The following is an 18,985-nucleotide window of genomic DNA, read 5'->3' on the forward strand; positions in this document are numbered from 1 at the left end:
AAAAAAAAAAATAAAAAAATAATTGTTTTTTCCTTTTCAATATTTTTTTCTCGGAAATTTTCTGAATGGGGATGTTGGCATATAACTATTAATGCCTTATAGAAGATTATGCCCAAAGACGATTTTCTGTGTATGTATGCATGTAGCATATGAATGACAGAAGTTTAAGAAATGAAAACATTTGACTGAATGAATGAAACACAGCTGACTTGATGTAGACATTTTATTTACAAATGTTACATGATAAGGGCTGCCCCCTTTTCATGTAAGTATAAAAATAGAGAAATTTAGTTAAAATGAAATAGAATAGACGAAATTCGAACCTCGTAAATTAGGTTTAGAAATAGATTACGAGAGAGAATTAGAAAATGGAATGTAAAACAAACCATTGTATAGCTTAGAGATAAAATAGTTTCAAGAAAAGAATGTGAATTCTGTTATGAAAAATTCAATTGAGGAATGCAACTATACAAGATAATTTAATAAACATGTTTTTAACATATTGGAAATATAGGTTACTGAGAATAAAGGTTAAAATTCCTTTTGTAAACAAAGGAAAAAGTTTTGGACACGCATTTCGAGAACACGTGAAAGAAGACACATGTTTTTACATGTGTATGACGTCATGGAAAATGGGAAGTTCTCGATATAGTTAGAAACTTAAGAGAACTGGGAGGAGAAACTAGGGGAGAGTCAGAGAGAGTCTGAGGACGACAGACGACAGTCCAGACATGGACATTCGAATATCTAGAAGCGAGATGGTCACTTTTGAAACTTAGAATGTAAAGCTTTGAATTCTTGACTCAGAAAACCACGGCCGGTCGTGAGAAGAAATAAACCCATCATGTGTTTTTATAAACGTCGTCTTTGTGTTGTGATTCTACCAAAAGGTAAAGTGAAAATTGTTATATGTTGTGTATCTCGTGTTTTAAAATACGTCTCGACATCTCATATTTACAATGTGAACTCTACATCTCATAGCAACACTTCTAAGTATGAACATTTTAATATATATGAATATCTTCATAACACGAACAATCTCTCTTACAACAACATCTCTCTCTAAGACTCTAAGACTCTAACATGCACTTTTAAAAAAGAACAATAACAACGAACAATAAAATAACAAAAAGAAACAAAGAATAATCATAATAATAATGAAACCCCTATGCAACAAACATAATTTGGTCCTTATCATGTAACACAAAGAGGCAACACATAGAATGATACAAATTACGTCTGTCAGTCTTAGTCCGATGTTACTTGAATTTGTATGTCACAATTATCATGGACAGAATAAATATATTTCCTATATTTATTACATAGATTCAAAGCCATCCCTCTGTTCACACACCCCAGTGTCTGTCTCCATGCAAGAATTTCCATAACAGAAGTAAAAGGAAGGAGGTAACTCCACCTGAAACAGAAAGAGTTAGCTCTTCCTGGTAGAGTTCTAAGGTCCTAACAGAAGACGTTAACGCCAACAGTTTAACCAGAGCTGTAGCAACAGCATCAAATTGTGGGGTTGTGGCAACGAAAAAAAAACATAGAATCTTTGCTAGAATAATCTATGTAATCTTATATTGATTAATATTTCTATTATATAATATTTATTTCATCTCCCTCTCGTATACAAGATAAACAAGAAACAATGTCTTTTATCGATTAGCTTTTGCTAACTTAGTTTTTCCTTCGTACATTCATTGCTTTTCATTTTGACGAAAATGGAAGCCATTTTTATATTTTATTTTTTTTATTTATTTTTTTTTTTTAGACAACAATTTTGCCGCTCTTATTTTTTGTCATATCCATTAACTTAGGTATTTTTTTCTTTAATTTCTTGTTTTATATTTATTTTATTATTTTTTTTTTTTTTAAACATTATTTCATTTCTTTTTATCTATAATTAATTTTTTACCTATTTTTATATCGTTTAAGAAAATTTTGTTTTTCTTTCAAAATAATTTTGCCAGAATATGAATAACTAGTGTACAACCTCCATCAAAAATGGCTAAAAAAAAAAAAAAAAAAAAAAACTGCTTCGTCAGTGTTCATGCTGGCTATTTGTCTCAATATACTACAAAAATAATCATAGAAATTACCTCAGTAATTTTTCATCTATAAATTTTCATTTTTGATAACCTAAATAGAAAAAAAAAAACCCACCCACTATTGACTCTTATTAAGTGGAAGATTTCTTTTCAAATTAATTTCAGATGAGGTGTTTGTCTGACTTGCTATTAGCTTTCTTGCTTCCCCTCACTCCAGGAAATTGTATTGTCCAGTTTCTAGAAAAAGGTATGTTTCATTCACTAACTTGTACATAACGGGGTGGAAGTATATTTATATACAAGTACATTGGACTTTATTGTGGAGGATCTTTTGCATTTCTATTATATGCTCGTATTGCTAGGAACATAGAAGTGTGTGATTGACCTAATCGATACACTTGTTGACTATAAAATCGGCAATGCTGAGTTCGCTAATCAAATCCTTTACATTTTTACAAGAATCTTCCATTCTCTAATAAGGAGTAATGTGTATTTATAAATATATATCCGTTCTGTCACACAAACATCTGTCCTCCAAATAGGGGAAAGGATAATTTAGATCTCATTTCCATAATGAGATGTTTTATTTTTATTTTTTTCTGCTTTCTATATCGATTTATGCGTTTTTTTTTGTTTTTGTTTTTAACTTTCTGCTTTGAGACGTTTTCTGATTAGTTATTTGAGTGACGATTGGTCTTTTGAATTGCATTTTTAACCATTTCATTTCTACAAATGTCTTTGATGTTAAAAAATTCGGCAGCATGTTTAGTCGCATTTTTCTTGTCTCCCAAATAATCAAAGCAAGAAAATAAAAAGTAAAGTTATTTTATTTTTTTTTTTTCTTCATCAGAAATTACTCTGGTTCATTTTTTTTTTTTTTTTTTTTTTTCAAACTCTCGATAGTTTACTTTAGTTATTAATTATCCTATTAAGATAAAGAAAAAAGTTTATTAGTAGTTGTGGTATTTGTGAAATATAGGATGAATAATAAAAAAAGAATTAAATTACAACTTCTGTATAATGAACAATTAATTTATTTCCCATTTACAAATGAAGAAAGGAATTATTTAGTCCAAAACATCTGGAGAGAGGAGCGCTCTGTAATACATGTTAATACATTGTCTCTATCTGTAATGTACAAGGGACATAACTCTCCAAATCCTAAAGGCAAGAGAGATGATCAAGGTAAAGAGTTACTTTTCTTTTAATGTTTTCTAGATGAAAATCTTATAAAAATCATTAGAAAAAAAATGAGATAGGAAATAGCAAGTCTTAGAATCCCTGTCATCTGAAATGAAGTTGGTAAGAAACCATCCACTTAAAAAAAAAAAAATTGTGTGTATATATATATATATATATATATATATATATATATATATATATATATTCCCCTAGTTAATCAGAATATAGAAATAGGTTTTTTGGTATTTATGCTGCAGTTATTCTGCTCCTAGGAGTGATAGATTCTTAAACTGTTGTCAAGGTATCCTTTTAGGAAAACTGTTAATACCTGAATGCGCCCTTCAGAACTAATTTAAATCTTGCATTAATACTGTCACTGAAGTTGTCACTGTGCAAGCTGTATGCAACATTAATTTTAGTACAGGCATTTCTTACATGTTAAGATTCTTTATCTGGCAACGCAGAGTGGGCTTAGTTGGGGTAGGGGTCAAGCAGACATTTACCTATGTAAGCGGTTAGGCTTTTTTTAGCTCTTTGAGTTCATTTTTGACATCAAATAGGGTCGTATACAATGGTAAGATGTTGGAAAGCCGATATTCAACATAGAAATCATTCTTTTTAAGAGTCCAAGGACAAAAAGATCATAAATTTCCTGGCAGACAAAATTTAGGCATTTACGGACAAACTTTAAATGCCTGTATCTTTAAAACTATTGAAGCTAAGGAGACAAATGAGACCTCTACTTGATACTGCATGAAACAAGCTTTTCAAATATTCAGTTAGAATGAGAAAATACACTACTAGAAGGTTACACAATGAAAAAACTAATTCAATGTATCAGATAACTCAACATGCATCATCATCATCATCAAAAAGCACAAGAAAGACTCATATTCACTGTTGCAACCATGAATTGCAGTTTTAAGCTGCTCGCAACTTCTAATGCTGTGACCTAATGACTTGTGATGTCTGCAGTTTAAACGTTCTCTTGTCTTCATAACAATGGAATCACTCTTGTCCCACAGTCTGTTAATATAATCTGATAGTTTGTCTTTCGGGACTTGTTTATCCGATACTGACATAGGAACTTGTTATTTGCCTCAATGCCAGATTCTGTATAGTTGAGCAAACCAATGTTGCCATTCTCTGCAATTAACTCGGCACTGTGCCCTAAAACAGCATGAGCACTTGGAGTGATATCAATCCATGGAATCGAACCAACATGGAGGTAATGTAGCGTGACAAAATTCTTTGAACTCGTCAATTTTCACTTTCCTGTGTGAGTTAATGATGATTAAATGACAGCCATGTGTCATTAGCTCAAATGGTAGCAACTAAGGCTTTAGCGCTAAATGTTTTGGTTTCAATTCTAGCAGATGGTACCCAAGCCATATATTTATACTAGCAGAAGTACTCGTCGTTGACTGGGTTCAAAAACAGCCTACAGAAAATGGACTGTGATTGATGAAAGTATGATAGGTTATGAAAAGGAGGGGGTTGTAAAGACATAGGTTTTGATACTCAAAAATTTTACCCTAAGCACAATAAAGTAAAGAAAGACACAATAAAGTAAAGAAAGTAAAGATAATTTTCGCGAAAATATATTTTTTATATCTACTTTGTTTCCATTCGTAGCAAAGAGTGACCAACAAAATGATGTTTCCTTACAAAGAGAAAATGTTATATATATAATAATATAAATATACTAGAAATAAATGTTACTATAGTCAATAAAAGTTACTTTTATGGTAGAAAAGTTCATTGGTTTATATTTTTAAGTAGTTTGTAAAAATAATTTTTTTTTTAATTCACGAACCAGCTAAAAAAAAAAAATCAAAATGGCAGCAACTTTGAAATGGAGAGCCCCGTTTTCAATTTGAAGGAGGGGCATCTGAGCATTGTGTGTTAACAATTTAAGAGAGTTCCGTCAACGTAAGGAATATTTATAAACATATTTTAATTTTTTCCGTTATTTTGTGCTTGAGGAATATTCGATTATGGCATGTGTAGTTTATATAAAAATGCATTTAAGTAGTTATTGCCTCAAATTTCGTTTTAATTTCGGTTCGCTGAAATTATTTAAAGTAAAGAGCATTAAAAACTATTTCAAAACAAAAAAGAAAACATGAACTGAACTTTTATTGACTATGGTAACATTTATTTCTTGTATATTTATTTTTTCGTGTAGTCGTTTGTTGGCTTTTCTGCTAAACACTCTTACTAAATAATATCGACGAAATATCGAAAAATAAAGAAACAAAAGCAGTTTTGAAAAATAATGAAGCTTTACTTTAGTAAAATAATCCGAAACAGCAAAATGGGATATTAAAAAAGTAAACACGTAATTACTTTAGTTTTTTAAAGCAAAGAATCGATATGAATAAGAAGAAAATGGTGCCCTTTTCAAGAAGAACAGCTTCGTTTCAGTTTTACAGTATTGAACGGTGTAGTATTGCGCCGTCGGATTCAGTGTTGTGCTATTGTAATGTAAAGAACACGCAGAAAGGGTTGTAATCAACTGAATTCCTTCTAGTACACTGACAAAAAAAAAAGCTTAAACAGATATATAAATAAAAATAAAAAGGTTATGTAAATGTTTTAAAAAAGACGCGTAATCATGTGAGCAGGATTTTTTCCTTCTTTTGACACGATAACAAGTAACGTTCTTATTATTTATCTATTTTTGAAAGAGTGCCACGTGCAAGTGGAGAAGGAAAAGAACAGTTATGCAAAATTTGTGTCGAATTGTCTAAAGTTTTGACTTTTTTTTTAAAATTTTTTTTTTTGGCTTTCACTTTAATAAGAACGTAAATTTATTCGACACAATATGATTCAACTCAAAAAAATAAATAAAAGCTAAAGTGAATTAAGATTAAAGTTAAGGTGTTATTGTGGACCCTCACCCCTTTTAAAAAAACCTTGTTAAACTTTGTGACATATTTACATTCTATGGAGGTCAGGCGCAAACGAACACCCAATAATTTTATTATACCATATTTCTTCAAACAGTATGCAGTGTGATGTATGGAAGTAAAACCTGGTTAGTGAAGGTTGCGAACATGCATTGCATGGAAAGAAATTGTGGATGTGTAATGTGAGTATTAAAAACAGGCTTAGATCTCATGAAGATTAAGATTTGGTCTGAGGTAGGTTAACTAGGAAATTAATTTGTTTAAGCCATCCAACGCATGTAAAATGAATGTTAAACCAAATGATGATTAATTTGTTACGGTTTGGATGCCACTGCCAAATGGTAAAGTTAAAAAAACATGTTCACAAGTTATTTACCCCGTTGCCTAAAATGGATATCTCTTCATTCATAATAAGTTTATTTTTATCAAGCTTGTACATATTAACGTTCACGCACTGATCTTTTGAAAATGTATTAATATAACTCCAAATTTGATGTATAGCAATTTTTTTTTTTTTTTTTTTTTTGTCCTAATTTGAAAATTTTGGAGGGCAGGTGGGAGTTTGGGTGGTTACACCTCCTGAATGTTTATGAAAGAAAAAAAGTTTCCATATTACTCGCCAAGAATATGTTTCAAAATTCATGACGATCCAGTCATTAGTTTAGATTATCCTGTATATATAAATATATACGCATATCTAACTTTATGAAGAGAAAGATATTTATGTACGTTTTTTTTTTTTTTTTTTTTTTTTTTTTATTTATTTATTTTTTTTTTAAGAATTATTTTCCTTATGTTGACTTGAATTGTGTGGATTTCCAAAGAGAAATATGGAGAAGTGTGGGGGGGGGGGAAGGAATATGAATTATGTTACACTTTAAACCAGGGAAACGTTTGGTAGCTTTGCTAGGTTACTATATTGGAATGCTTGAACGTTAAGGATAATTGAATAAAACCGGTTTTTAACTTTTGCAATTGAAACGATTTAAAATAACTTTTCTATACTAAGTGCTTTGTTTTCATTTTCTAATGTACACGGACCACTTTTATTCCATAGGTGTCTATGTGCATGCATAGTATATGTACTAGTGTAAGGGTCGCACTCGCTGACACAAGAGGGTCATTATGTGATGAAGCCAAAGTGCAACAAGTAAACGGGTCATGTCATTGGGGGTTATTACCAACTCAATGAGGGTGGGACTCACCAATTTGAAGTATTTTCTTGCATGGAAATTATTTCATTCACAGATGAAGGGGAGGAAGGTTAAATTTTGTTTCCTTTCTTGGCGATGAACTCTACTAAGCTTAAAGTTGATTAATTACTTGTTTGCATTTGGTCTGTAGGCAACGTTCTTATTATTTATGCAAAAGTAGAGGAAAAGAGTGTACTTATGTGAGAAGTGTGTGATAGTCAACCTCATGGGAAGTTTTTTTTTTTTCTTTTCTTTTCTTTTTTTCTTTTTTCTTTTTTTCTTTTTTTTTTCTTTTTCTTTTTTTTTTTTTTTTTTTTCTTTAAATTTAATACTAGTGAAGATATCCAGTGTTGATTAGTAACAATAGCATGATTTGGAGCAATTTTTTAAAATCATTTATTCCTTTATTTAGCTTTGTTTTTTTTTTTATGTGTGTGTACCAAATAGTGTGACAATTTAAGCTAAATTATGTACATTGTAGAATAGAAAACTATGTTAATGCTTTAGTATTTTGAAATAATTATACTAAGGTTAGGGTCAACTTTTTATTTTTTGTTAACCTTAAATTGAAATTAATATTATTTGATACGAATTGGGTAAAGTGCAAATCATCAAGATCAACTACACCATTCTAAGGTAGATAAAGGAACATTTTTGGTTTGTATAGTTTTAAGTATTCTGTTTTCCTTGATACTTGATATTTTCATTTTAGGCACGTATCGCAGTGGATAGTTAAAACCTTAAAGTGGGGGGGGGGATTAAATTGACTTGAGGATTAGAATTCTAATGTTTAATCAATTGTAAGCTTCTCAGATTTGAATTCTAAATGAAAATTTAGTCTTATATTCATACATATGCAGTTATTTGATTGTTATTGGTCACTGCGATTCTATAGTTTTTATATTTTTTAAAAGGTTTTTCAAGTTACGGTTTTGAATGTTCTTTCAAAAAAAATTTATTAAATTGTTGGTCCCCTGACAAAAGGGGGGTGGGGTGGACCTGTAAATTCACCCTTGTCCATTCATCTGTCCGCACTTCTCTCAATAACTATTAACTAATTGGAATTTTTTTTGAAATTTTGTACAAATCTTAAACATGATGATTAAAAAAAGTAACAGAACGGATTTTTTCGGAAAAACTCCAGTTGCCCCTCATAGGGGTACCTTTCGGGTTAAAATGGCTAAAATTGACACTTTTGTGCTTATTAAAAAAAATTAATGCCTTAGATTTCTATAAAACTTTCTGAAAAGTTGTAACTGAGTTCTATATAATTTTATTTGTTTATACTTCACAATTCTTAAGGAGCTCTTTTAGGGCTAATAAAAATACTCCATTTTTTTTTTTTACTATTTTACCATATCTGTCCAAAATTTTCTGTGTATGTTTGTTTAGCAGTTTTGTATGGTGCTGAACTCAAATTTATATGTTAAGGCCTTAGGGACTTTTGGGGCGAAATGAAGGTTGGCAAATGATGAACTTAGTCATTTTAAAAAATTTTTTTTATTTTTTATTTTTTTTACATGGTGCAGAACTCAAATTTATATATGTTAAGGCCTAAAACTGCACTGTTTGTTCATTTTCACCAGGATTGACATTCCCTGGGGGCTAAATGGGGGCAGGGTAATGCTGAACTTACTCATTTTTTTATGCCTCGTTCACTGTGCACTCACGGGAGACCATGCATGCTTCACTTGTTTCATTAGGAACTTTAGTTTTGTAAATTTTTGGGTTTTAAGAACTTACAATTTGTTAATGGTCTGATTAAACTTTAAGCCCCTTTTTTTTTCATTACAAATAACTCAGAAGTAATTTTTTATTGATTTTATAATTTTTTTGTAAATTTATTTTTACATTGACCTAAATACGTAATCTCAGAAGTGTAGAGATAAACCCCCCTTACCTTTCCTTTACCGAACATGGTGACTTACCAACCAGAAGGTCAAAGGTTACATTGACTGAAATGTTGTGCAAATAACATTCAAGATGAGAGCATTAGTTCGATTCATCCAAATAATACAAATACTCTAGTAACATTAATTTATTTTTATTTCGAACTATTATTCTCATCTTTATTAGTTGTTGTTTTCATCTTTATTGGTTGTTGTTTTTCATGACGTTTCGGCCAACTCTTGCTCTGGCCTTCGTCAGGTGGTAACTGTGATGGATAGGAACTTCGAATCTCCCAACTGCATTCTCAGCAATCACTGCCATCCGTAGTTGTTGTCTCACCACGTTTTGGCCAAGTAAACCTCTGGCACGCTTTGGGTAGGATTGAAACCGCTATCTTCAGACAATGTCCATCTGAAACGTAGAGATTCAACGTCTCTATCAACTGCGCCACGGGCCCGAAGGGCGATCAAAGTTGGATTCTTTGATCTTATAAATCCATGTTTATTTATTATCTGATCTTCCATAGTCGAGTCTGTACCGATTGGTGTATATATATATATATATATATATATATATATATTATTCCTTAATTGGAATTCATTTTTGGGATGAGCATTATATATATTAATTTATTTTTATTTTGGACTATTATTCTCATCTTTATTAGTTGTTGTTTTTCACGACGTTTCGGCCAACTATTCTTCTGGCCTTCGTCAGGTGGTAACTGCGACGGATAGGAACTTCAAATCTCCTAACTGCATTCTCAGCAATCACTGCAATCCTACCCAAAGCATGCCGGAGGTTAACTTGGCCAAAACGTGGTGAGACGACAACTACGGATGGCAATGATTGCTGAGAATGCAGTTAGGAGATTTGAAGTTCTTATCCATCGCGGTTACCACCTGATGAAGGCCAGAGGAATAGTTGGCTGAAATGTTGTGAAAAACAACTAATAAAGATGAGAATAATAGTCCGAAATAAAAATAAATTAATATATAATGCTCATCTCAAAAATGAATTCCAATTAAGGAATAATATGTGGAAGAATGTCATCACTTCCCCTAATTGGGACATACATGCGACTAGGTCCACCTGTCAATGTAATATTTCCCGGAAACTTCCTCTTTCAGAAGAAGACTGCATAACCCATATAGGGTGAATGTCACACCTGGTAACAGCATTCAATTAAGTTTTGCTAATTTGCATAGTTCTTGCAAAAGGACGTCTCATTATTCATTTTTATTGTTTTCAGGTGCAATAAGTTTTTATTTTAATATAACGCATAGTTTCATATTATTAGAGAACAAAAATTTTAAGATGAGGTTCAGGAATGGGAGTAAAACTTTTTTTCCCTTGGTAAATTAAGACTGAATGTGTACATAAAAAGCAATTGTTTCAATCACAGATTTTTTAAATTAATTTTATTAAATGGTTACCACTTGTCAAGACCAAATGTTACTTGAGGATAAGTCTTAAGAAATGATTATCATGACGGAGAGCAAATGTTGGAATGGTTCTTGATAGGGATCTGTTGACATTGGTTTCGAAGATGACAAGTTGTAATCTGCAGGGAAACAGGCCTGTGGCAATGTGTTCAACAAATAGGAAACCTTTGTAAGATTAAAATTTTGCCTTGATGTTAGGCACACTGAAGACAGGAAAATTTTTGTTGATTGTGGTAGAAAGAGGAGTGCTGACTGTGAATGTCTAGAATAGAGAGGAACCAGAGATTTGAGCTCAGTTGGGCATTTTCCATGGCAATAACGATAGAGCAAAGACAGACTAGCAATGTCTTTTCTGTGAGAAAAGAGTTGTAAGAAATGTCATGCCCCATTAGATTTGATAGTCATTTCTTGATTTTCTCAAGGCAATGAAGAAGTGGCACCTCCCCAGATGTGGCAGTAAGTTTCATAACCAAATACAGCCTAAGAGTATAGCGGCTGAAGTGTTGTAAACAAGATGATGAATATGATCTGAAACATGTAAATAATGTATTGCCAAACAGAATCCAAAATATTTAAATGGACGTGCTGTTAAGACCTGCCATATTTCTTTTAAATCTGTTGGAGGGACAGCTTATCACAAGTGTCGTCATAGTCACTTTGCTAATAAACAAGGTTGTGGAGTTAGATTTTGGATGGTTGGACTTGTCAGAATACTAAGAATCAGTTTTTTTGTTGTTTTTTTTTAATTTATTTTTTTTTATAAACAACTCCAATTATTACTGAAGTGCAAGACTTCAAAAGGAGTTGGAAGTTGTGAAATTATAGCGGTCTTATTCGACCACCACCACCACCGAGAGAGTAGGTCAGTGAACATGACAGCGTAACGTCACTTCCTGATCAACTTGTAGGTATAGAAAGTTTCCGGTGTTCAACCACGTGGTCACGCTAACAGGCTTAAAAAATATTGCTGTGTTACCGAATGTCCATGTATGTTCTTCTAAAGAGATAGAACAGTTCTCCATTTGGATAATAATTATTCTAATTGCACATTGGGATAATTTTAATCTAACAAAATATAGTAAGTGAACTCGTTTTTTAACTTTTCTTTCTATTGGAGAAAGTCGAATATTTTTTTTTTTTTACTGCAAAACAAACAATTTTGAGTTTGTTTTACTATACACATAGATTCGAAAAAGTGGTAAAAAATCAAATATATAATAAATAAATGTTATCAAAGGCAAGATAAGTTACTCTTTTACCTATCTGGAAAGGTTTTTAGTGGTTTTACTCAGTTTAAAATGTGTAATCGCTTTGAAAATCATACAATGTTTACTAATATATCTTAAAAAGAAAAATGTCAGCACGCTCGCTATTGAACTCTGTAAGTTTGGGAAAATGAGTTCAAACAAATTCTACAAAATACTGTTAGGCAGACATATATTTGGTGTGTTTTTATGTCACGGTAACATATATTGAGCGAGTTTCTAGCAGTATTTTGTATAATTGTTTTGTTTAAACTCGTTTTCCCACCATGTGCAACAGCAAGCATGCCGCCATTTGCATTTTTCAAATACATCGGCAAACACTGAATACTGAATACAGACACTGAATAAACACTTTACATTAAATAAAAACCAAAAAATTATCCAGTTTGGTAGAAAAGTAACTTATCTTGCCTTTGATAACACTTATTTGTTTTTTTGACAACTTTTTCGAATCTGTGTGTAGTAAAACAAACCCTGAATTTTTAATTAATTTGTGTTGGGGAGAGAATAAAAATTTCCTATTTCATTTCCCGTTTCAGTCATGTAAATTATTTACAGTTAAAATGTAATAAAAAACAAAAATTTGAAGTTTTAAATATATTTCGAAGAAATAAATTATGCCCGGTGTTAAAATATTGAAAATTCATTGATCGTAACCCCCCCCCCCCCAAAAAAAAAAATGCCGTGGAAAATGCTAACTTTAAATATTGGGAAATACTCAGTGAAAAGTTTTATTTATTATTAAAAGAATGGACTGAAAAATATAAAAATTGTGGGTTGTTTTACTATACACAGATTCTAAAAACTATTCAAAATAAACATGTTACATTAAATAAAAACACTAAAAACATCTAGTTAGGTAGAAAAGTAACTTGCCTTTGATAACATTTATTTGTTATATATTTGTTTTTTGACAATTTTTTCGAATCTGTGTACAATAATACAAACTCAAAATTTAATTTAACTTGGAAATACTATTTAAAATATACGTGTGTACACTGCACAAGCACCCTTATCATAACAATAGTAATAATAAAAAAAAACTGGTGTAAATGACATCAACTGGCGCCACACCAACTAGTTGTGAAGGCTCAGGGAGGATGGGAAAACCGAGGTGAGAGTACTAACTAAATCTCCACTGGAAGTGTGCAATTCAAATCTGGTACCTTGGGGAGGCATTTTGTCACCCAAACCCCAGGAAACACAAATGGCCGATGCCAACGAGAAATCAGTGACAACGGCTGTTGTAATAAGTTGCAATCATCTGCAAAAGTGGTCAAGAGGTGGAGAACACTGGAAATCTGGGGAGACTTTTTGTCACTTGGTCTCCAGGGAACACCACAGGTTACTGCCAGTGAGCGATCACTGACCAGCTTCCCAATAAGGGACACTCTGGATAGGAACAAAAATAATCTCAGTCATGAAAGATTTCTCCTCCACCGACTGAGGACAGAAAAGGTGAAGTGTAGCATCAAAAGATACTACACTATGATCTTGTTCCAAAAGCAAAAATATATTTGTGTTTAATGTTTCTTTGTTTGATCACTAAATTCATAATTGAGTTTTATCAGTATTAAATTGTATATTGCTTTAAAATTACTTACTTTTACATAGATAATATTTATATTTGATATTGAATAAAGTTCAGTAGTTTCAGTATTAATCTGTGTTTTTCTTTCGAAAAATGTTTTATTGCTCTTTTTCAAATGGCCTTCATATAGTACTGACAGTCTGACAAATCTTACCTACATTGCCTGCAGCTATTTCTCAGTTAACAGGCTTTCTTCTTGCTCTCGGTGGCCATGATTCGACTCTCCAACCGTGTAAACAAATCCAGTGATTAATGAAGGCTGAATTTGCACAAAGTACCATATATTGTGGCATATAAGGCGATCGTCAGATAAGACGAGTTACAAAATTGGAGCAAATTTTAATAAATGTATTAGATATCAGTTGTATAAGACGATTGCTAAATCACGAAACTGTTTGTTTAACTTAGACTAGAGATTGCAACACCCAGTATCTTATGAAATATTGGTTTTTAAAGATGATTCTTTTTAACTTTAAGGGTCGTCTTATATGCCAAAATATACGGTACTTATGAATTGTCTGTATAAATTTCTACCATGTGAGGCGGTCCCTTCTTACATTTTTTCTACCAATTTCATTTTTTTCTCTGATTTTCCACGTTTATTCCAACCTTTAATTAACCATGTATTTAATGGCATTATCCATGCAAATATATTTAAGCTATAAGCCACGTAATAGTTAACATAGTAATAATAATAAGCCACATAATACTAAACATAAGCCGCATAATACTAAACATAATAATAAGCCGCATAATGCTTGACATAATAATAAGCCGCATAATGCTTGACATAATAATAAGCTGCATAATGCTTGACATGATAATAAGCCGCATAATGCTTGACATAATAATAAGCCGCATAATGCTTGACATAATAATAAGCCACATAATGCTTGACATAATAATAAGCCGCATAATGCTTGACATGATAATAAGCCGCATAATGCTTGACATGATAATAAGCCGCATAATGCTTGACATAATAATAAGCCGCATAATGCTTGACATGATAATAAACTGCATAATGCTTGACATGATAATAAGCCGCATAATGCTTGACATGATAATAAGCCGCATAATGCTTGACATGATAATAAGCCGCATAATGCTTGACATGATAATAAGCCGCATAATGCTTGACATGATAAGCCGCATAATGCTTGACATGATAATAAGCCGCATAATGCTTGACATGATAAGCCGCATAATGCTTGACATGATAAGCCGCATAATGCTTGACATGATAAGCCGCATAATGCTTGACATGATAAGCCGCATAATGCTTGACATGATAATAATAAACCGCATAATGCTTGACATGATAATAATAAACCGCATAATGCTTGACATGATAATAATAAACCGCATAATGCTTGACATGATAATAATAAACCGCATAATGCTTGACATGATAATAATAAACCGCATAATGCTTGACATGATAATAATAAACCGCATAATGCTTGACATGATAATAATAAACCGCATAATGCTTGACATGATAATAATAAACCGCATAATGCTTGACATGATAATAATAAACCGCATAATGCTTGACATGATAATAATAAACCGCATAATGCTTGACATGATAATAATAAACCGCATAATGCTTGACATGATAATAATAAACCGCATAATGCTTGACATGATAATAATAAACCGCATAATGCTTGACATGATAATAATAAACCGCATAATGCTTGACATGATAATAATAAACCGCATAATGCTTGACATGATAATAATAAACCGCATAATGCTTGACATGATAATAATAAACCGCATAATGCTTGACATGATAATAATAAACCGCATAATGCTTGACATGATAATAATAAACCGCATAATGCTTGACATGATAATAAACCGCATAATGCTTGACATGATAATAATAAACCGCATAATGCTTGACATGATAATAATAAACCGCATAATGCTTGACATGATAATAATAAACCGCATAATGCTTGACATGATAATAATAAACCGCATAATGCTTGACATGATAATAATAAACCGCATAATGCTTGACATGATAATAATAAACCGCATAATGCTTGACATGATAATAATAAACCGCATAATGCTTGACATGATAATAATAAACCGCATAATGCTTGACATGATAATAATAAACCGCATAATGCTTGACATGATAATAATAAACCGCATAATGCTTGACATGATAATAATAAACCGCATAATGCTTGACATGATAATAATAAACCGCATAATGCTTGACATGATAATAATAAACCGCATAATGCTTGACATGATAATAATAAACCGCATAATGCTTGACATGATAATAATAAACCGCATAATGCTTGACATGATAATAATAAACCGCATAATGCTTGACATGATAATAATAAACCGCATAATGCTTGACATGATAATAATAAACCGCATAATGCTTGACATGATAATAATAAACCGCATAATGCTTGACATGATAATAATAAACCGCATAATGCTTGACATGATAATAATAAACCGCATAATGCTTGACATGATAATAATAAACCGCATAATGCTTGACATGATAATAATAAACCGCATAATGCTTGACATGATAATAATAAACCGCATAATGCTTGACATGATAATAATAAACCGCATAATGCTTGACATGATAATAATAAACCGCATAATGCTTGACATGATAATAATAAACCGCATAATGCTTGACATGATAATAATAAACCGCATAATGCTTGACATGATAATAATAAACCGCATAATGCTTGACATGATAATAATAAACCGCATAATGCTTGACATGATAATAATAAACCGCATAATGCTTGACATGATAATAATAAACCGCATAATGCTTGACATGATAATAATAAACCGCATAATGCTTGACATGATAATAATAAACCGCATAATGCTTGACATGATAATAATAAACCGCATAATGCTTGACATGATAATAATAAACCGCATAATGCTTGACATGATAATAATAAACCGCATAATGCTTGACATGATAATAATAAACCGCATAATGCTTGACATGATAATAATAAACCGCATAATGCTTGACATGATAATAATAAACCGCATAATGCTTGACATGATAATAATAAACCGCATAATGCTTGACATGATAATAATAAACCGCATAATGCTTGACATGATAATAATAAACCGCATAATGCTTGACATGATAATAATAAACCGCATAATGCTTGACATGATAATAATAAACCGCATAATGCTTGACATAATAATAATAAACCGCATAATGCTTGACATAGTTTCTTATATATTACAGAAAGGGTCAAGTATGTGTCTGATTTCAACTTACTAGAATATTAACACAAAACATTAATTCAGCATCTCTATAGCGTCTTTACCTAGCTCTTATCACTTTATAGCTAGTATGAAGAAAAATATGCTACTTGGTATTTACACGAATAACTATGATGAATCTATTCACGTAAGCAAAAAAAATTTCGTTTGAATAATGTTTAATACTCTTTGTCTACTTTTTTGCAGATTATAAAAATAAATCACTTGGTTAAAAAAAAAATATTTATGCAATTGGACATTTTAGCCGTTAAAAACTGGCAAATGTTGTAGCTTTATGCCAGATCAACCTAAAACTTTTAGAGTGAACGTGGTATTGTGGTGACTAATCCCTGTGCATTGAATAGATACTATAACACTTAGTTTGTTACACTTTATCATAACAAAGGTCCATACAAAATTTCAGCTAGGTCCACTCAGTAGTTTCTAAGAAAAAGAATGGACAGACAAAGCGAAATATGATGTAGATGTTTATATCTTTATATAATAATTTCTTTAAATTTATGAAACTCTTATGCAGTTTAAAAAAAAAAAATCCTTTAGGCTTGCATGTGGCTGATATTGACATTGTAAAAACTACTGCCTTAGTAATAGGTACTCTGCCTATTCCATTTTTTGTCAAACGATCATGTGTTTCTATTTGTGTACAAAAAGACAAACTCCTAAAATGTTATAACTTTTAATAATATATAGATGATGTATGTGACACTGGATGAACTTTCCTGTAGAGACCAAAATGGCTATGTCCCTAATCCCACCCAGGCAATTGTCTCCAGTACTCACCATTGATAGAAGGGAATTTTGAATGCAGACTTGACATTTAGAAGTATTACCACTGTTCAAAGACCTGTGAGTTGAGGTTCCACAGTTCACATTGACCATGAACAACCGCCGTCCTACGTCATCCTCTCCCTTCGCACGGATCAATCGATTGTTCTTTGTTCTAAATATAGAAAGGACCAGAGTAGATTTTTAAGACGATTTGGCTGCTTACTGGCTTTCCTTTGTTCCAGGATCATTTACCTACCACTAGCACCGCCTCCATCAGCCAACTATTCTGCCGTTTCAGGTGTGAACAGGTGTGAATTGTCGGTGACACACGGCCTGCTGCCCACGCGCACATTGATTGCAGGTCAAACTAATTATTTACTTTTTTATTTTATGCCCTTAATTTCCTTTTGGATAGGTGGAAGGAGTTGAGCTGGGTGGAAATGTGATTGGGCCATATAGATTTATATACAAAGTTGGACACAATGCTTTAACTATAGAATAAAATTAAAACAGTAAACGTCTATGTAAAGTAAACTAGCTTAATTTTTATATTTTTATTTCATGTGGTTTTTATTCTGTTCAAAGTTAAACTCACTGGCAGTCTGAGGAAGTGAGAGGTTCAAAACATCAAATCGTTTGAATGCTAGAAGTCGGCCAAATTTTTTAATCTCCGAAGGATTAATGCAGTCTGAATATTGGAATCATTCAAAATAAGGAGTTAGATTTGGATATTTGGGAATTATTAGGATCTGAGTTAGACTTTAAACTTTTCAACTCCACAGCCCTAATTAAAATATTGGTTGATATTATGCAAGAATTTATTCAAAAATATTCTTTCAAAAGAAATTTTTTTTTTCAGCAATCTCAACAAATTCAGCGTTAATGAGCAAGTACTTTTTTATTTTATTCAATAATCATATAAATTTGTATTAACACTCATAATAATATCACTGTTACTGTCTTTACTATTATGTAAAAGGAACTTTGTGTAAGTTTATTCTGATCAAGTAAAGATTAGATACCTCGTAGCAGACGACAAAAATAGGCGAACAATTCAAGGGGCACCGGTTGTTCGACCTTGACATTGCCGTTAGTTGTTTCTAAACTTGTGAACAGGTCAAATAGCAGACGTATTCGAATGTTCGCGAGCAAGATTTTTTAAAAATATATTTACAAAACTTTTAAAGATTTAAAAGAAAAAATATATATTTACAAAATATTTTCTTTAATATTAAATGTTTACAAAACTTATAAGGATTTAAAAACATCTTTTTTTCTATTTTCGCAAAACTTTTTAATATAAATAATGAAACGAATGTATTTAAACAAAATATATTTGAATAAACGGGTGTCTTTCTGAGTAC

At 31.6% G+C, this 18,985-nt stretch overlaps 1 protein-coding gene across 6 annotated transcripts in view; it reads left to right on the forward strand.

The window, feature by feature from the left end:
* Positions 1–18,985, forward strand: part of LOC145255692 (E3 ubiquitin-protein ligase RNF34-like) — a 187,800-nt gene that overhangs the window by 133,908 nt on the left and 34,907 nt on the right. For 2 of the 6 annotated variants that reach the window (XM_080114263.1, XM_080114261.1), the window contains one exon: positions 2,217–2,298. The exons of 3 other annotated variants lie outside the window; for them this stretch is intronic. The gene's annotated coding sequence lies outside the window, so the exon portion shown is untranslated. Of the gene's footprint in view, positions 1–2,216; positions 2,299–11,624; positions 11,752–18,985 lie in introns of those variants that run through there. One more of the 6 variants, XM_080114266.1, reaches the window with a different exon arrangement.

Source organism: Euprymna scolopes, chromosome 31, assembly GCF_053919585.1.
Source record: "Euprymna scolopes isolate OS-2025 chromosome 31, ASM5391958v1, whole genome shotgun sequence".
Lineage (NCBI taxonomy): Eukaryota > Metazoa > Mollusca > Cephalopoda > Sepiida > Sepiolidae > Euprymna > Euprymna scolopes.